This window comes from Mesoplodon mirus (genome assembly GCF_964341445.2).
Source record: "Mesoplodon mirus genome assembly, chromosome: 13".
Lineage (NCBI taxonomy): Eukaryota > Metazoa > Chordata > Mammalia > Artiodactyla > Ziphiidae > Mesoplodon > Mesoplodon mirus.
In genome coordinates, this window is record NC_138989.1 from 81682391 (window position 1) to 81702687 (window position 20297).

Sequence of the window (20297 nt, forward strand, 5' to 3'; positions counted from 1 at the left end):
TCTCTCAATTCATCACACACACACACCCCCATGGCTTTCCCCCCTCGGTGTCCATACATTTGCTCTCTACATCTGTGTCTCTATTTCTGCCCTGCAAACCAGTTCATCTGTACCATTTTTCTAGGTTACACATATATGCATTAATATACGATATTTGTTTTTCTCTTTCTGACTTACTTCACTATGTATGACAGTCTCTAGATCTATCCACATCTCAACAAATGACCCAATTTCATTCCTTTTTATGGCTGAGTAATATTCCATTGTATATATGTACCACATCTTCTTTATCCATTCATCTGTCGATGGGCATTTAGGTTGCTTCCCTGACCTGGCTATTGGAAATAGTGCTGCAATGAACGTTGGGGTGCATGTGTCTTTTTCAATTATGGTTTTCTCTGGTACATGCCCAGTAGTGGGATTGCTGGATCATATGGTAATTTTATTTTTAGTTTTTAAGGAACCTCCATACTGTTCTCCATAGTGGCTGTATCAATTTACATTCCCACCAACAGTGCAACAGGGTTCCCTTTTCTCCACACCCTCTCCAGCATTTGTTGTTTGTAGATTTTCTGATGATGCCCATTCTAACTGGTGTGAGGTGGTACCTCATTGTAGTTTTGATCTGCATTTCTCTAATAATTAGTGATGTTGAGCAGCTTTTCATGTGCTTCTTGGCCATCTGTACTTCTTCTTTGAAGAAATGTTTATTTAGGTCTTCAGTCCATTTTAGGATTGGGTTGTTTGTTTTATTAATATTGAGCTGTTCATATATTTTGGAGATTAATCCTTTGTCCGTTGATTCATTTGCAAATATTTTCTCCCATTCTGAGGGTTGTCTTTTCATCTTGTTTATGGTTTCCTTTGCTGTGCAAAAGCTTTGAAGTTTCATTAGGTCCCATTTGTTTATTTCTGTTTTTATTTCCATTACTCTAGGAGGTGGATCAAAAAAGATCTTGCTGTGATTTATGTCAAAGAGTGTTCTTCTTATGTTTTCCTCTAAGAGTTTTCTAGTGTCCCATCTTACATTAAGGTCTCTAATCCATTTTGAGTTTATTTTTGTGTATGGTGTTATTTTGTGTATGGTTCTCCATTGTATATCCTTGCCTCCTTTGTCATAGATTAGTTGACCATAGGTACGTGGGTTTATCTCTGGGTTTTCTATCTTGTTCCATTGAACTATGTTTCTGTTTTTGTGCCAGTACCATATCTTGATTACTGTAGCTTTGTAGTATAGTCTAAAGTCAGGGAGTCTGATTCCTCCAGCTCTATTTTTTTTTTCCCTCAAGACTGCTTTGGCTATTCGGGGTTTTTTGTGCCTCTATACAAATTTTAAGATTTTTTTGTTCTAGTTCCGTAAAAAATGCCATTGGTAATTTGATAGGGATTGCATTGAATCTGTAGATTGCTTTGGGTAGTATAGTCATTTTCATAATATTGATTCTTCCAATCCAAGAACATGGTATATCTCTCCATCTGTTGGTATCATCTTTAATTTCTTTCATCAGTGTCTTAGAGTTTTCTGCATACAGGTCTTTTGTCTCCCTAGGTAGGTTTACACCTACGTAGTTTATTCTTTTTGTTGCAGTGGGTAAATGGGAGTGTTTCCTTAACTTCTCTTTCAGATTTTTCATCATTAGTGTATAGGAATGCAAGAGATTCCCCCCCCCCCAAACCACACTGATATCTTCTCATTAGCTTCCCTCTTCCATTTTCCCCAACAGTCAGTTTTTCTTAGTCTTTGTTGACCAAAAAGCCTTAGAACTGGATAGAGGTAGCTTTGCATGAGAGAAAGCATGATGGAATTTGTTTATATTTTTTTCTTTTTACTTATTTTGTAGTTTCAGCATTCTTCATCTTTAAGCTATGCTGAGAATGTAGTTTTGTGTAGAATTTACTTCTCTCTTGGTTTTATTTATGGGTTAGGAAGTATATTTTGGAGATACGCAACTATGCTGACACCATTGTCTTCAGCTACCAGAAATCCTTCTTCAAATGCATTTTTATGATATTTTTGCGAGTGAGGTGGAGAAAATATTAGTTGCATGATATTGCCATTACCCAAATTCATAGCTGTGTAGTCCAAGTTGAATTGTTTAATTATTGATACTTTAACCCAGAAGTACAGGATTGAAAAGTCTGAATGAAATAAAGGTTTTGTTCACTCTACCAGTAATTTCCTGCATTAAGGTAAAGGAAACGAAACGTGAAAGTAGAGTAGATAAAAGAAGTTCAAAATACCCACTACTGTCTCATCGGGAGTGACAGGAATGAGGACTGCAGCAGCTCTGCATATTTTCCTCCTTGATTGTCGTGTATGTGTGTGTCAACTTTTTCCTTCTCTCTCCTCCTTCCTGTTATTATCTTTTATACTGTTGTTGTAGTTGGAGGTTTACAGAACAATTTAGATTTTAGGTAACAATATTAAGTTGGAACTTTCACTGAATTTTCAGATAATTAACATAACCCCAAAAGATAACACAACTCTCCCCCAAAGATAGATAAAATGACTATAGGTACTTTGCGTCTCCTCAGCTCAAGGAGAGACCATCTGTACCAAAGATAGTTTCATATTGTTAGATGCAAACACAGAGATATTTTTGTTGTTTTATAGAAGTTCAGATATGTGTAGATGGGTGCATGATGCTACACAGATAAAAGAATATATACTGCCAATTATGAAGTTATTGTCTCTGAGCTTCAAACCCACAATTCTATGCCCATTTAATAAAACTGGGGCCCAGGGGTGACTGAATCAGGGTGAGGAGAGGAAAAAGAATACAAGTGAGGTCAGTGGGATACTACGGGCCCAGATTCTGCATGGCATTGTGGGCCGCAATAAGTAGTCTGACTTTTATTCAGAGTGATATCGGGAACTTCAAGTAAGTCGTGATTAGAAGAATAGCCTGATGTTAACTCTAATCATGCTTTTCATTGTCCATTTACATGCAGAAACCTCTCTCCCTAAACCTCCCAAATCCCCACCACCATCTGTATCTTCCAGGACCATTCCTTTTTCTGTTTGCTCTTTGCTTATTAGCTTTTCCATCACTTTGTCAATGACCGAAGGTTTCTCCATGAACTTGGCTCAAATAACTTATTCTTTATATGTTCATGAATAATTAATACTCTGAGAAAGTACATTTTCTGATATACCAGCTGTCTCCCTTGATGCTATAGTTTGGTTATTTCCCAGGTCGTAATAGTAAATGCCTGGGCAATAGTCCACTCTAAAATTGCCAAAGTCCTCCCCAGGATTTGGTGAATACACTGGGGAGAATCCACATGTCTCAGAACAGATATAGAACTAATAGCCCAGCAAAGAAAGCTATGCTAGAATTCTGGCTTCTGGTTGCAATAGAAAGGAAGGATTCTTATTACACTCCAACCTAGATTTGACCATGTCTGAAGTGTCCACTACCTTTTCACAAGGCTTACATAACATAGCCTCTTGTTTCTCTTTTTTTCATTTACACATTATTACATATAGTGAAAACCACAAACAAATAGATATATTTTATATGCATTGTACAATTTCAGTCAACCTCAATTTAGGCAATATATGGCATGCTTTTAGTAACAGATTAATATAAAAGTTGAGAATTTCAGCAATAAAAAATACTTTTTCCATTTTTATTCTTCCACCACTCCTGATGTTCCCTTTGTACCATGGGAATTAAGTAATTCATCATTTATAGTTTTCAATTAGTTCTTCTGAACTAATGAAACAAAGCATATGATAAGCCTTCTAGGTAAAAGAGTTCATAAATTTAACTGAAGCAAGCAGAAAATTTCTATTATAGTTTTTCCCCCCATACCATTTGGAAATGTTTTTACTGTTTCTTTATGTGAATTATTATGAAGAGTAAAATTCTGAATTTTTTTGTTGGCATCTTTTCTAGTTTCTTAGTGGGCATTGGATGAAACAGCATATAAATGTACAGATATTCAAAAACATTAAAAAAATTGTGAATTTTTCACATGCATAAGTTTTGAATTTGGAAATATTTAAGTAGTGGTATAGGTAAATCCTACTATAGTAACATTTTAAAAATCACATTAAATCAATTGATAAAATCCATAATAAACCTTACTCAATGATTTGCAGAAACTTTCTTCAGTACTTCTTATTATCACTGGAGCAGTTTATATATAAGTTGATTGTAAATTATAAACTACTATACAAATTTTAATTATTATTTTGTTTTGGGAATGCTGGAAAAGAAAATTTTGCAAATCTGCTATGAAATATCTATACTTTATTAAATATATTTTAAATGTTTGCTGGTAGCAAATTTTATATTATATTTAAATAGAATGTCTTGAATCTTTTTACTGGAAACAAGAATTTCTGTTGTAATGAATGTCATAAAATATAGACTAAACCTTTATGAAGATACAAAACAGAGTTTGAATTCTTTTCAGAATCTCAGTAGAACAGTGGTCTTTGATAGTTTTACTGTGCCACTGTGAAATGATTAATAAGACTAAAAACAAACAAAAAAAAGGTCATAGTTAGAGAACCATCTGTGGTGCTCTGCTGCGTGTAAGAATGTGGAATGTAATTCTACCATTTACCAGCTAAGCCAGCATAAAAGATGAAATTGTCCAATCAGACTCACACATATCAGAAATTTTACCCAGTATCAAACTTTTCTAATAAATTCAAGAATACAAATAATCAAAAGACATGGATGAAACAAGAAGAGGTCTGGGAAATCAAGGATACTTCCCCTGGTCCTTTCTTACATGGGACAAACTCTTTAGCCCAGAGGAAGAGATAAGATCTTTAAGGGAGCTGTTAGCTCTTGGACCAGGACATATTTAGGTTATCAAGCATCTTTATTTTAGGCCCAGTTACATGCTTAACTTATATGGCATTTTCCAGAGAGCTATGCCTCATAAATCTACACATTATTACTGTGTTTACCATAAACAACCTTAAACGTGGGATATCTTGATAGAAGCATTACAGAGGTAGGGGCTCTGCTCCCAATGCATGTCCTTTGTCTATGTTAAAAGGAGGTCTATCACTGGATTCACAAGAACATTAGGTAGAGTCACCTACTTTCCCTATTTCCCCAGTCATCAGGAGAGAAAGGGATCCCAAGCCAACTGCTTTAACTCTTTTTTTCTCACTACCTTATAAGTTTGGGCAATTTATTTAGCCTAGATATATATTTGTTTTCTCATCTCTCATAGGGAGATAAAGGAACTCCATATATAGTGCTGCATTATTAAATGAGATGCAACATGTAACTTGCTGAGCACAATGACAGTAAGACTGCCATTAGTACTGTGTTTTACATTTTTGTGCATGTAAGGAGATGTTCTTCCTTTTTCAGGAAAAGATAATTTAAGAGAAGAACAAACAGTAAGATAGTGAGTATTAAATACTGTTAAACACATGTGGCTCTTATATGCATTTGCATTACTAGGAAAAAAAACCCCAAAATGTCGCACTCAGCTGCTCAGCTCACCCAAAGAACTTCCATTTCAGGAAGAGAAGAGTGAAAATTCATATACTTACGGAATGTTTCTGAATATTTTTAAGTTCACTGCTGAGAAAATACAGAAATTTAGCTCAGCAGCTGGTAACATGAAGCCCCACTGAAATAACAATGAATTTGCTCATAAGTAGATCTCACATTCTATTGAGTCTCCTATCTTAAAAAACAGTGAATGAAATGAGGACTCACATATATGAGGCTTTTAATTAAGCAGTAATTTTTTCTTCCATCTTGTACTAACATTCTACCTTCCTCTTGGGAGAATTTAATGGTCATTATGTTGGTAAGAGAGGTGATTAGGTACATTTATCCTTTATTTCAAGCAACCCTAATAGTTACTGTTAAGAGGAAGATCTAATTATTACCTAAAATACTTATAGAAAGTTGAACTGACATGTTAACCGTGCTTTAGTAAGATCAGCTCATTTTTCTATGACTGGGTCATTAATTCTCAGAAGAATACCTACTGAGTGCCTACCACACCAGAGACAACAGTTGAAGGAGGTCAACAAGAGGATGTAACCGCAGGTTCACCCTCCAGCTGGACCCGGGTAATTGGAGGCTCCTCACCCACTGCCATTGTAATGTACAATACCTTTCACCCATTGCTCCCAAAGGCAGAGCAGTTGGCTTGGGATCCCTTTCTCTCCTGATTACTGGGGGTTGGAGTGCCACTGGAGAAAGAGGGAAGGTAGCCTTGTTATGTAAGTTCCCTTGCTTGTGAAACTGCCACCTACCAATCTGGAGTGGTATGCCTCTTTCTACCTCTCCTTGCCCTCTGTGTGCCCTCTCCTTGATCCTCTGTACAAGGATCAGTTTTGATTTTCACCTGGGAAATTCCCAAGGTTTTGAACCAAGAGTGAATCGAAGTGCTAGGTATCCAAGGGCCATGAGTCAGGTAAAATCCCAGGCTACCTGGAACTTGTATTTTTGTTGAGTAGGAGGGAAAAACCAGAAGTGAGGGTGTGGTCTGTTTGGGGGAGCGATGTATACACAGTACAAGGGAGAACAAAGTGGCCTGAAGCAAGAGGAGTAAATAATTCTCAATAATGTAGACAGGAGCTGATATACCCACTGAGGCAGGATTTTCTTTTTTTAAGATTATTTTTGGTTTTGTGTTCAGTGTAGGAGAGTTGGTTTTGGTTTTTTACTGCTGTTGATATACTGAATATCTTCCACATTACACAAGACAGTGCAGAAGGGTGCATCACATATAGCATGTGTATAGTCAATATTTGTTGAATAAATTACTAGAGCATTGAAAATGGTAATGAAGCAGGAGATGGTAGTTAAAACTGTAAATTTTTTTAAAAGTACACAAAATACTGGATGGCTGATGGAGGATTTAAGTGTAGGAGATGGCAGTCAAAAAAGTAAGGAGATGTTTTAAAAAAAAATCACTACATTTTTAAAAGTCCTCTCAGGAATTTTTCTTATTCCTTGAATGGGAAAAGTATCTCATCAAACAACATCATTTTGTTTGGGTTTTTTTTTTTTGATATTTATATTCATATCACCATATACTTATATCAAGTAAGTTTTCAATTTGTAATGTGAAATAAAATTTTCTTTTAATTGAATTGACTTTTGTAAACAGTTGATTTTAAGGAAAAACTAATAAGCATAAATTGAAGACATACTTCTTTTGGGAAAAATAATAAAGGAAGTACACAAATAACTGAGTTTGCAGGAACCCTGCTTAGGAAGAAAAAATAGGAATTCCAGACAGTTGAGGATTAGGATTATTCATTTTCAAATGACAATGTGTCCTTCTGATTTGTTTTTTCTCCAGAAGTACAAGATTCACCTTCAAAGACAGGTGTTGTTTAAGGGTACATACCTGTGACTTAATAGATAATTAAGTCCTGGAGATCTAATACACAGTACAGTGATTATAGACAATAAAAATATATTATAAACATTAAACTTACTAGAAGACTCCATCTTAATTGTTTCCATGGCTAAAAGGATAATTCTGTGATGCAACAGAGACGTTAGCTAACACTACAGTGGCAATCATATTGCAAGATAAATGTATCAAATCAATATCTTGTACACCTTAAACTTACACTATGTTATATGTTAATTATATCTGCGGGGAAAAAAAGAAAGAAAGCAGATATTTAGGTTAACAGTGTTGGTTGACAATGTACCAGCCAAGTACACAGAAGGCATGAGAGCTGAAATTTTCCAGAATGGAGTGCCAATAAGCAAGAACCAGGCACTCTAAGACTGGTAAGAAGGAAAGAGATGGGATAAAGCAAACATGGGTAGGAATAACCCATCCAATTCTTATCAAGCTTAGTAGCTTCAAAGAATTAGTTAGGAAGCTTTCTATTTTGTCTAGGCTCTGCGACTATTTAAATTAGCTACAACGTGCATGACCATGTTTTGGAATTCAACCTGTTAAAATGATGGATCTGAGGCCCTTCTGGAGAATAAAACTTTCCTTATTTTTTCAAAAAAATTTTTTTATTTTTTATTTCTATTGTTCCAGTAAGTTTTCTGCCTTCTCTTTAATTTCTTTGCCAATCTTTACTTTTCTTATTTAATCATCTTCATCTATAATTTCAATTGAATTGATATGAATGTATTCATAGTGATTTCTTAGAATTGTTTTTGGTCTTATTTTTATTTGCAGTTTTATTTGCTCTTTTTTATTCCTCAGATTTGCTTATGTTTTTCTCTTTTATTTCCCCTGGATTAAACCTGCTAAAATTAGTTCTTCCAAAGAACGATTTTGTGGTTGTATGCTAAAGTATACTTATTTTAATTTTTTTATTTCCATTTTATATTAAATCCTCCTTATTATCTTTTTTTTTTTTTTTTTGCGGAGCACAGGCTCCAGACGCGCAGGCCCAGCGGCCATGGCTCACGGGCCCAGCTGCTCCGCGGCATGTGGGATCCTCCCGGACTGGGGCACGAACCCATGTCCCCTGCATCGGCAGGCGGACTCTCAACCACTGCGCCACCAGGGAAGCCCCTTATTATCTATTTTTAAATTATTTTGTTAGTCTTTCAACAAAATATTAATTTATTATTAATTTCATTCCTCAATTTAAAGGTGTTTTTACTTATCTTCAGTCTATCCTGTTCTCTATGATATTCAATTTTTAATTGGCCTCTAGTTTTATACTCCATAGTTTTGATATTTAATGCTTTCATTTACATTTATTTATAATAGAACTTAACTTTATTTTAAAAAATTTAACTCAAAATATTTAGATGTTTTTATTTTAACTCTCAAATTTAACAGTTGGAGGGTAGATTGCACTATTCAATTTTTTGAATTTGATTAAAAATTTTGATAAATTTTCTTTCATATTCAGAGAATAGATCTGTATGATTTCGCCTCTTTAGACTTTATTGCACTTTTTTCTTTCCATGTCTAGGAAATGGTCAATTGTTTTAAATGTTTCATGGATATCAGGAAAAATGTGTATTCTCTGTTAAGCAATATCTTTCTCAATAGATTATATATTGATAAATTGATAGATGTCCCATACAAAGCTACAGTAATCAAGACAGTATGGTACTGGCACAAAAACAGAAATATAGATCAATGGAACAGGATAGAAAACCCAGAGATAAACCCATGCACATATGGTCACCTTATTTTTGTTAAAGGAGGCAAGAATATACAATGGAGAAAAGACAGCATCTTCAATAAGGGGTGCTGGGAAAACTAAACAGCTACATGTAAAAGAATGAAATTAGAACACTCCCTAACACCATACACAAGAATAAACTCAAAATGGATTAAAGATCTAAATGTAAGGCCAGACACTATCAAACTCTTCGAGGAAAACATAGGCAGAACACTCTATGACATAAATCACAGCAAGATCCTTTTGGACCCACCTCCTAGAGAAATGGAAATAAAAACAAAAATAAACAAATGGGACCTAATGAAACTTAAAAGCTTTTTGCACAGCAAAGGAAACCATAAACAAGACAAAAAGACAACCCTCAGAGTGGGAGAAAATATTTGCCAATGAAGCAACTGACAAAGGATTAATCTCCAAAATTTACAAGCAGCTCATGTAGCTCAATATCAAAAAAAAAAAAAAACCCCAATCCAAAAATGAGCAGAAGACTTAAACAGACATTTCTCCAAAGAAGATATACAGATTGCCATACCTATTTTAAAAATGTAGTTACTTATTTTTTGTTTGTTTTGCACTTTTGAACAAAGCTGATATCTCTGTCCTCCCACCAAAAATAAAAAGTTTGCACAGTTGTAATTCCTAATTTTCATTGTAAGATAATTACTTTTCCAGGTTCTTGTTTAAAACGTCTATTTCTTATTTGCATTAAATTAAAAAGTTGTTTTTTTATAATTCAGATTTAATGATGTGGTTTTCCAATTTTTTATATGTCACATAGCTTCTTCTTTCTTGAATTTATTTTTCATGTTAATGGAATACACCCTGTCAGTTACTTTCCAGAAATTGTGCATGATGGTGTATTTCTTGACCTTGCATATATGATTAAGTCCTTTTCCCTCACAGTCAGATGCTTATTTGAATAGTCACAGAATGTTAGATTCTACATCATTTGCTCTCAGAACATAAATATTTTCTTCTAATATTCTGTATTACTAATAAAAACAGGAAATGCATGTGTTGAATGCTCAGTAAAGGTTTGTGAATTGAGTTAACGGGCAATTCTGCTGCAGCCTATCTCAATCTGTACTTCTATTCTTATATATACACATTCCCAGCAACCCATATTTCATCCAACATCTTAGAGGATTCCAGCATGGAGTAACTTTGAAAACTAAAACCCCAACAAGGATAATATATCATGTACATCTTAGCTGCTAACAGCATGGGCAGTTGCCAGCTGAAGCCTAGATGCTCTCCCCTAAATGACATAATGCTACATAAGGCACCTGGGACCTAAATGCCACCCCAAGGAAAATGCTGAATTGACAAACTACTATGGTTTGAAAATAACACTCCTGTCACATCTGCAATAATTCTTGTATATTTATTTGTGGTGTTCAATATTAGTATCTCCTAACAGACTCTTAAATGTCATAAGATGGTTATTATGATTATGACTATTTCTTATTATTTCCCTGGAACATAGGGCATACTCAGAAAATATTTATGGGCTTTAATTGAATGAACTGAAATGAACATTTTGTGAGTGGTTTATTCGAAGGAAACATAATGACATTCAAAAAGCAGGATTTTATGCATCGGGCAAAAAAGAAAAAAATCTTCCTAAGCCAATGGCTGAACACAAGGTAAATGTTAGAGATGTATTTTCATTGGAAAAATCACTGACTTGCTTTTTTAGCATAGTAAGTGTTATAAATAGGTTCTTATTGGAAAAAATAAATAAAGGTGATCAATTTTATTGTTAGCTAAAATGTTTTAGAGACACTGTTTACGTATATTCAGGCTGTGGAATTCAATGAGATCTATAGCATTTACCACTAGGGATGGTGCCTAAAATTTGATCCCAAGCTATGTTAGTGTTCTTGTCCAAAACCAGTGTTGCCACCACCTGCTGCCACCTCTCTCCCTTCAGTAAAGACTATCTATCTATCTATCTATCATCTATCTATATAAAGGAGGAGTACACTACTTCAAGTTTACCAAGTTCTGTGTCAACCTGACAGGCTTTAAACAACAATGGTTTATTTCTTACTCATTCTGCCTGTCCACCAGCAGTCATCTGGGGAAATCTGCTCCAATTTTTCTTTCACCAGCGCCAGTTCATGGAGCACACCCCAACTGAATGAGTTCGCTAGGGCTGGTGTAACAAAGTACAACAAACCAGATGGCTTAAAACAGAAATGTATTGTCTCAAAGTTATGGAGGCCAGAAGTCCAGAATCAGTGTACCTTCAGGGCCAGGTTCTCTCTGAAACTTGCAGAGGAGTTTTGTTTTGTTTTATCTTTCCTAGTTTCTCATGCTTGCTGGCATGCAGTCGATGGTGTTCCTTGATTTGTAGATGGATCACTCCAATATCTTTCTGTCTTCACAATATGTTCTCTCCTGGGTGTCTCCTTCTTGTTCATATAAGGACACCAGCTATCTTGAATTAGGAAGGGACCCAGCCTACTCACCTCCCAAGCAAACTGCCTATCCTCTACCCCTGTGTGTTTGATTTTGATTGGCCTTTAAAAGACCTAAGGTAAGAAAAACCTCAAAGCTTGAAATAATTGGGTGAGATAAAACTATTTTTTACCAGAAAGTAAGTACTAGATTTTACATGACTTTTTCCTGTATGTTTCCTTGTTCTTCTGGATAATATATAATATATATACACACATATATATGTATATTTATTGTTATGTGCATATATATGTAAATATTCATATTTATGTGTATATAAATTTTTTTTCTCTGTTTTATAATAATATTTGCATTTAATGTACCAACCACCTACTACAAAAAGAAAGTGATCATACTTGAACTTACAAACCAAAATTTTTAGTTGGGAAATCATTTCTCTTTGTTTTCCCTAGAAATTATTTTGTGAGTAGTTCTGCTTATATAGGCTCCATTTAAATATCCTTAGTTTAATTTTTTTTAATCACATATATCTTCCAACAGCTTTACTTTGCCATTTATGATTTCCTTGTGTTCTGCATTTAGGATAATTCTGAGAATCTGTATTTCTTTGTGGACACGTTAAGGCTGAAGAATGGAGAGTATCCTAAATGGCAGCAGTTCCTCAGTTGTAGAAAACCATACAAGATGTGGGGCAAGGTCTAAATGCTAGGAGTTATCAGAAGGCCAGTTACCTGTCCTATTTTTGAAGCACATCCCTGTTCCCAGGCTCTTTATATTTTCAAGGCTGGGCTGCATAAGCTCCTTTATCAGTGTCTTGGGAGCCAGAAAGATCAGACACACACACAGTGGATTAATTTTGACCTTCCTTTATTGCAGACTCAGATCTCTGTGGGTCAAACTCTTCCCAAGATCCATAACTTTCTATTCCTTCTTCAGTATTACCCACTATTAACCTCCAGACATGGATCTCTCCCACACTGAGACAAAAGCCCCAAACCAGCTCTCACGAAGTAACCTACAGAAAGGAGCCCAAAGTTTCACTTTCCACCAACACTTAAGCCTTGGCTAAATTTATCCCAGAAGGTGGGAGAAATTGGAGTTGAGACTAGAAGGGAAAGAAAGAGTGAAAAATTAGGACAACAGTCTCACAACACCCCTCTTGAGTACCCTGAGCTTTTATTCCATTGCCTTTGTTTTGTTTTGTTTTTCGGCTACATTTTCAGAAACTAAACTTTTCACCAGGGCAATATAACATAGTTGTTAAGAACACAGTCTCTAGAGTAGGATTACATGGATTTGAGTCACAATTTATCTACTTATCTGTGTGATCCTGTACATCATAATTTAAACTAAGTGCTTCTATTCCTTCTTTAAAATATGAATAATAATACTTACTGCTCAGCACCCCCCAGGGAAGATCATACAGTGAAGATCACACCTCTTCATCAGATTCTAAATAATTTGAAAATACATTACAACTCTGTATGTCAAAATACCCACTTATTACTGAAGGAAAATTGAAGTGGATAGCTTGGTAAGAGACAGATGTCAACCAAACCTCAGAATTATGACACTCTCCTTTTATTTGCCAGCAAAACAAAATATGTCCTCATTGTTAGCAGCTGATTCCCAGAAGGAAAAATGAGGACAGCACTGAGCTATGTACACCTAGTTTTTTTTTTTCCCCTAAGTTTACCAATCCCCTAAGCTTGTCACCTCTCTATGGGTGAAGAGAAGAAAGGGTATAGTGGCTTTGGCTGATCTGGCGAAAATCTCTCTTCCAGAAACAAGAGAAAGCAGGAAAAGATGTCTTCCCTGTCCCACTGAGATCTGCTTCCATTCGAGACAGATTTTGTCCTAGAATTATTTGTGCCTTATCACTATTCCTGCTGTAAAGAAGTGTGTGGCTCTCCCTGAGGTTGGAGGTGAGCCATTCATCAAGTCAGCCCTGCCTCCACCTTCAGGAGGCTGTTTGTCTTATGCCAAAGGCAGGTCCTTTGGACATCCTTCTGGGACTCTGCTGGTCTCCGGTCTTTAACATGGCTGAGAAATACACATGTAAACATACGCCTCAGTCATCCCATTTCCATTCTATTCCTTTTTAATCCAAAATCATGGCCAGCTTCAAAGTACTGTGACCTCAGAAACCAACAGTGATATGAAATGCATAAAACCCACAGCATAAACTCCATTTAAAAATATCAAATTAAATATGCCCCGATTTTAATTCTATGAAATTATAAAATTCTCAGGGAGAAATTAAAGGTCAAATATGTAAATCTTATTCAAGTTAAATTTAAAGATAAAAATCCGAAGCAATTAGATTCAGCTACTTTGTTCTTAGAAGTTAAAAAACTAAAATCCAAAATTTTATGTTACATTTGGGAGAAAAAGATGTCCTCCTAAATTTCTTACTCAATTTCATCTCATTCAGAGGTATTCTTGATGACTACAAGTATGCTCCTTATAGCAGCTAGAAACAGCATAGTCTGTCTCTCTTTCTAATGGTTGTATATCCTTCAGGGCCTGAGAAATTATAGGTGAAATAAATCTCTCAAGAGTTTCACTTTTATTAGTTTAAAAGGGTAAATAAAACACCAAACATTCAATTTGCTATCTCCCTGCCCTTAAAATTTGGAAAACAGGACAATCATTAGCCCTTGTAACAGTAATCCAAGGCAAAATTATATTCCCAGGATTCAGTACACAGTGTTACCAAATCCACAGCAGGAACCACATGAAAGAGGGTCTGCAGAGATCATACTCATGTAGTCACCCGGCCAGAATGACAACCAGACCATTTCTGTTATTCAAAATCCATGCCCTATAAATTCACATTGTTTGGAGGCAACAACCCTGCAAAGCATTATTTTTTATTATATGCAACTATTATGTCTTCAGAAAAGGTTGACTTATGCATATATATCTTATCTCATACTTTAGCACTGAAATGCTGCTAGCTTCTTGGAAGTCTAGAAAATTCCAATGAAAAGGCGATCAGGCTAAAGATCATTTTTTAAAACATCTTTATAAGAGTATAATTGCTTTACAATGGTGTTAGCTTCTGCTGTATAACGAAGTGAATCAGCTATACATATACATACATCCCCGTACCTCCTCCCTCTTGTGTCTCCCTCACACTCTCCCTATCACACCCCTCTAGGTCATCACAAAGCACCAAGCAGATCTCCCTGTGCTATACAACTGCTTACAACTAGCTATCTGTTTTACATTTGGTGTTATATATAAGTCCATGCCACTCTCTCACCTTGTCCCAGCTTACCCTTCCCCCTCCTCCTGTCCGCAAGTCAATTCTCTACTTCTGCATCTTTATTCCTGAGCCACCCCTAGGTTGTTCATAACGAAATTTTTAATTAATTCCACATATATGTGTTAGCATATGGTATTTGTTTTTCTCTTACTTCACCCTATATGACAGATTCCAGGTCCATCCACCTCACTACAAATAACTCAATTTCATTTATTTTTATGGCAGAGTAATATTCCACTGTATATATGTACCACATCTTCTTTATCCATTCATCTGGCGAAGGACACTCAGTTGCTTCCATTTCCTGGCTATTGTAAATGGAGCTGCAATGAACATTGTGGTACATGACTCTTCTTGAAATTATGCTTTTCGCAGGGTATATGCCCAGTAGTGGGATCACTGGGTGGTATGGTAGTTCTACTTTTAGTTTTTTAAGGAACCTCCATACTGTTCTCCATAGTGGCTATATCAATTTACATTCCCATAAACAGTGCAAGAGGGTTCCCTTTTCTCCACACCCTCTCCAGCATTTATTGTTTGTAGATTTATGATGATGGCCATTCTGACTGGTGTGAGGTGATATCTCATTATAGTTTTCATTTGCGTTTCTGTAATGATTACTGATGTCGAGCATTCTTTCATGTGTTTGTTAGCAATCTGTATACCTTCTTTAGAGAAATGTCTGTTTAGGTCTTCTGCCCACTTTTGGATTGGGTTGTTTGCTTTTTTAATATTGAGCTGCATGAGCTGCTTGTAAATTTTGGACATTAATCCTTCGTCAGTTGCTTCATTCGCAAATATTTCTCCCATTCTGAGGGTTGTCTTTTCGTCCTGTTTATGGTTTCTTTGCTGTGCAAAAGCTTTTAAGTTTCATTAGGTGCCATTTGTTTATTTTTGTTTTTCTTTCCATTTCTGTACAAGGTGGGTCAAAAAGGATCTTGCTGTGATTTATGCCATAGAGTGTTCTGCCCATATTTTCCTCTAAGAGTTTGATAGTGTCTGGCCTTACATTTAGGTCTTTAATCCATTCTGAGTTTATTTTTGTGTATGGTGCTAGGGAGTGTTCTAATTTCATTCTTTTACATCTAGCTGTCCAGTTTTCCCAGCACCACTTAATGAAGAGGCTGTCTTTTCTCCATTGTATATTCTTGCCTCCTTTATCAAAAATAAGGTGACAATATGCACGTGGGTTTATCTCTGGGCTTTCTACCCTGTTCCATTAATCTATATTTCTGTTTTTGTGCCAGTACCATACTGTCTTGATTACTGTAGCTTTGTAGTATAGTCTGAAGTCAGGGAGCCTGATTCCTCCAGTTCCGTTTTTCTTTCGCAAAATTGCTCTGGCTATTCGGGGTCTTTTGTGTCTCCTTACAAATTGTAAAATTTTTTCTCCGAGCTCTGTGGAAAATGCCATTGGTAGTCTGATAGGGATTGCATTGAATCTGTAGATTGCTTTGGGTAATATAGTCATGTTCACAATGTTGATTCTTCCAATCCAAGGACATGGTATATATCTCCATCTGTTTGTACCATCTTTAATTTATTTCATCAGTGTCTTATAGTTTTCTGCATACAGGACTTTAGTCTCCTTAGGTAGGTTTATGCTTAGGTATTTTATTCTTTTTGTTGCAGTGGTAAATGGGAGTATTTCCTTAATTTTCTTTCAGATTTTCCATCATTAGTGTATAGGAATGCCAGAGATTTCTGTGCATTAATTTTGTATACTGCTGCTTTACCAAATTCATTGACTAGCTCTAGTGGTTTTCTGGTAGCAGCTTTAGGATTCTCTGTGTACAGTATCATGTCATCTGAAAACAATGAGAGCTTCACTTCTTCTTTTCCAATTTGCATTCCTTTTAATTCTTTTTCTTCTCTGATTTCTGTGGCTAAAACTTCCAAAGCTATGTTGAATAATAGTGGTGAGAGTGGGCAACCTTGTCTTGTTCCTGATCTTAGAAGAAATGTTTCAATTTTTCACCATTGAGAACGATGTTGGCTGTGGGTTTGTCATATATGGCCTTTATTATGTTGAGGTAAGTTCCCTCTATGCCTACTTTCTCGAGGGTTTTTATCATAAATCAGTCTTGAATTTTGTCGAAACTTTTTCTGCATCTATTGAGATTATCATATGGTTTTTATTCTTCAATTTGTTAATATGGTGTATCACACTGATTGATTTGTGTATACTGAAGAATCCTTGCATTTCTGGGATAAACCCCACTTGATTATGGTGTATGATCCTTTTAATGTGCTGTTGGATTCTGTTTGCTAGTGTTGTGTTGAGGATTTTTGCATCTATGTTCATCAGTGATAATGGCCTGTAGTTTTCTTTCTTTGTGACATCATTATCTGGTTTTGGTATCAGGGTGATGGTGGCCTCATAGAATGAGTTTGGGAGTGTTCCTCCCTCTGCTATATTTTGGAAGAGTTTGAGAAGGATAGGTGTTAGTTCTTCTCTAAATGTTTGATAGAATTCGTCTGTGAAGCCATCTGGTCCTGGACTTTTGTTTGTTGGAAGATTTTTAATCACAGTTTCAACTTCAGTGTTTGTAATTGGTCTGTTTATATTTTCTATTTCTTCCTGGTTCTGTCTTGGAAGGTTGTGCTTTTCTAAGAATTTGTTCATTTCTTCCAGGTTGTCCATTTTATTGGCATATAGTGCTTGTAGTAGTCTCTCATGATCCTTTGTATTTCTGCAAAGGTCAGTTGTTACTTCTCCTTTTCATTTCTAATTCTATTTATCTGAGGCTCTCCCTTTTTTTCTTGTTGCATGTGGCTAATGGTTTATCAATTTTGTTTATCTGTTCAAAGAACCAGCTTTTAGTTTTATTGATCTTTGCTAGTGTTTCCTTCATTTCTTTTTCATTTATTTCTGATCTCATCTTTATGATTTCTTTCCTTCTGCTAACTTTGGGGTTTTTTTTTTTTGTTGTTGTTGTTCTCTAATTGCTTTAGGTGTAAGGTTAGGTTGTTTATTTGAGATGTTTCCTGTTTCTTGAGGTAGAATTGTATTGCTATAAACTTCCCTCTTAAAACTGCTTTTGCTGCATTTCATAGGTTTTTGGTCGTCGTGTTTTCATTGTCATTTGTTTCTAGGTATTTTTTGATTTCCTCTTTGATTTCTTCAGTAATCTCTTCGTTATTAAGTAGTGTATTGCTTAGTGTCCATGTGTTTGTATTTCTTACAGATTTTTTCCTCTACTTGATATCTAGTCTCATAGCATTGTGGTGAGAAAAGATACTTGTTATGATTTCGATTTTCTTAAATTTACGAAGGCTTGATGTGTGATTCGAGATACGATCTATCCTGGAGAATGTTCCATGAGCACTTGGGAAGAAAGTGTATTGTGTTGCTTTTGGATGGAATGTCCTGTAAATATCAATTAAGTCCATCTGGTTTAATGTATCATTTAAGCTTGTATTTCTTTATTTTCATTTTGGATAATCGGTCCATTGGTGAAAGTGGGGTGTTAAAGTCCCCTACTATGATTGTATTATTGTTGATTTCCCCTTTTATGGCTGTTAGCATTTGCCTTATGTATTGAGGTGCTCCTATGTTGGGTGCATAAATAGTTACAATTGTTATATCTTCTTCTTGGATTGATCCCTTGATCATTATGTAGTGTCCTTCTTTGTCTCTTGTAATAGTCTTTATTTTAAAGTCTATTTTGTCTGATTTGAGATTTGGTACTCCAGCTTTCTTTTGGTTTCCATTTGCATGGAATATGTTTTTCCATCCCCTCACTATCAGTCTGTATGTGTTGGTACGTCTGAAGTGGGTCTCTTGTAGACACCATATATATGGGTTATGTTTTTGTATCCATTCAGCCAGTCTATGTCTTTTGGTTGGAGCATTTAATCCATTTACATTTAAGGTAGTTATTGATATGTATGTTCCTATTACCATTCTCTTGTTTTGGGTTTGTTAATGTAGGTCTTTTCCTTCTCTTGTGTTTCCTGCCTAGAGAAGTTCCCTTAGCATTTGTTGTAAAGCTGGTTTGGTGATGCTGAATTCTCTTAGCTTTTGCTTGTGTGTAAAGGTTTTAATTTCTCTGTCCAATCTTAAAGAGACCCTTGCTGAGTAATCTTGGTTGTAGGTTTTTCCCTTTCATCACTTTAAATATGTCCTGCCACTTCCTTCTGTCTTGCACAGTTTCTGCTTAAAGATCAGCTGTTAACCTTTGGGGATTCCTTGTATGCTATTTGTTGCTTTTCCCTTGCTGCTTTTAATATTTTTTCTTTGCATTTAATTTTTGATAGTTTGATTAATATGTGTCATGGCGTGTTTCTCCTTGGACTGATCCTGTATGGGACTCTCTGTGCTTCCTGGACTTGATTGACTAGTTCCTTTCTCATATTCAGTAAGTTTTCAACTATAATCTCTTCAAATATTTTCTCAGTCCATTTTTTTTTCCTCTTTTTCTTCTGTGATGCCTATAATTTGAATGTTCGGCATTTTACATTGTCCCAGTGGTCTCTGAGACTGTCCTCAATTGTTTTCATGCTTTTTTCTTTATTCTGCTCTTCGGTAGTTATTTCCACTATTTTATCTTCCAGTTCACTTATCCGTTCTTCTGCCTCAGTTATTCCTCTATCGTTTCCTTCTAGAGAATTTTTAATTTCATGTATTGTGCTGTTCACTTTGTTTGTTTGCTCTTTAGTTCTTCTAGGTCCTTGTTAAATGTTTCTTGCATTTTCTCCATTTTATTTCCAAGATTTTGGATCCTCTTTACTATCATTACTCTGAATTCTTTTACAAGTAGACTGCCTATTTCCTCTTCATTTGTTAGGTCTGGTGGGTTTTTGCCTTGCTCCTTCATCTGCTGTGTATTTCTCTGTCTTCTCATTTTGCCCAACTTACTGTGTCTGGGGTCTCCTTTTTGCAGACTGCATGTTTGTAGGTCCCACTGTTTTTGGTGTCTGCCCCCAGTGGGTAAGTTTGGTTCAGTGGGTTGTGTGGGCTTCCTGGTGGAGGGGACTGGTGCCTGTGCTCTGGTGGATGAGGCTGGATCCTGTCTTTCTGGTGGGCAGGACCACGTACAGTGATTTGTTTTGGGGTGTCTGTGACCTTATTATGATTTTAGGAAGCCTCTCTACTAATGGGTGGGGTTGTGTTCCTGTCTTGCCAGTTGTTTGGCATAGGGTGTCCAACGCTGTAGCTTGCTGGTCGTTGAGTGGAGCTCGGTCTTAGCGTTGAGATGGAGATCTCTGGGAGAGCTTTTGCCGTTTGATATTACATGGGGCTGGGAGGTCTCTGGTGGACCAATATCTTGAATTTGGCTCTCCCACCTCAGAGGCACAGGCATGACACCCGGCCAGATCACCAATACACTGTCAGCCACGTGACTGAGAAGAAAAGTGAGATGAAAGAAAGAAAGAATGAATGAAAGAAAGGAAGGAAAATAAAGTTATTAAAATTAAAAATAAAAAAGTTAAAAATAAAAAGAAAAAAAGAAAGGGAGCAACCAAAGCAAAAAACGAATC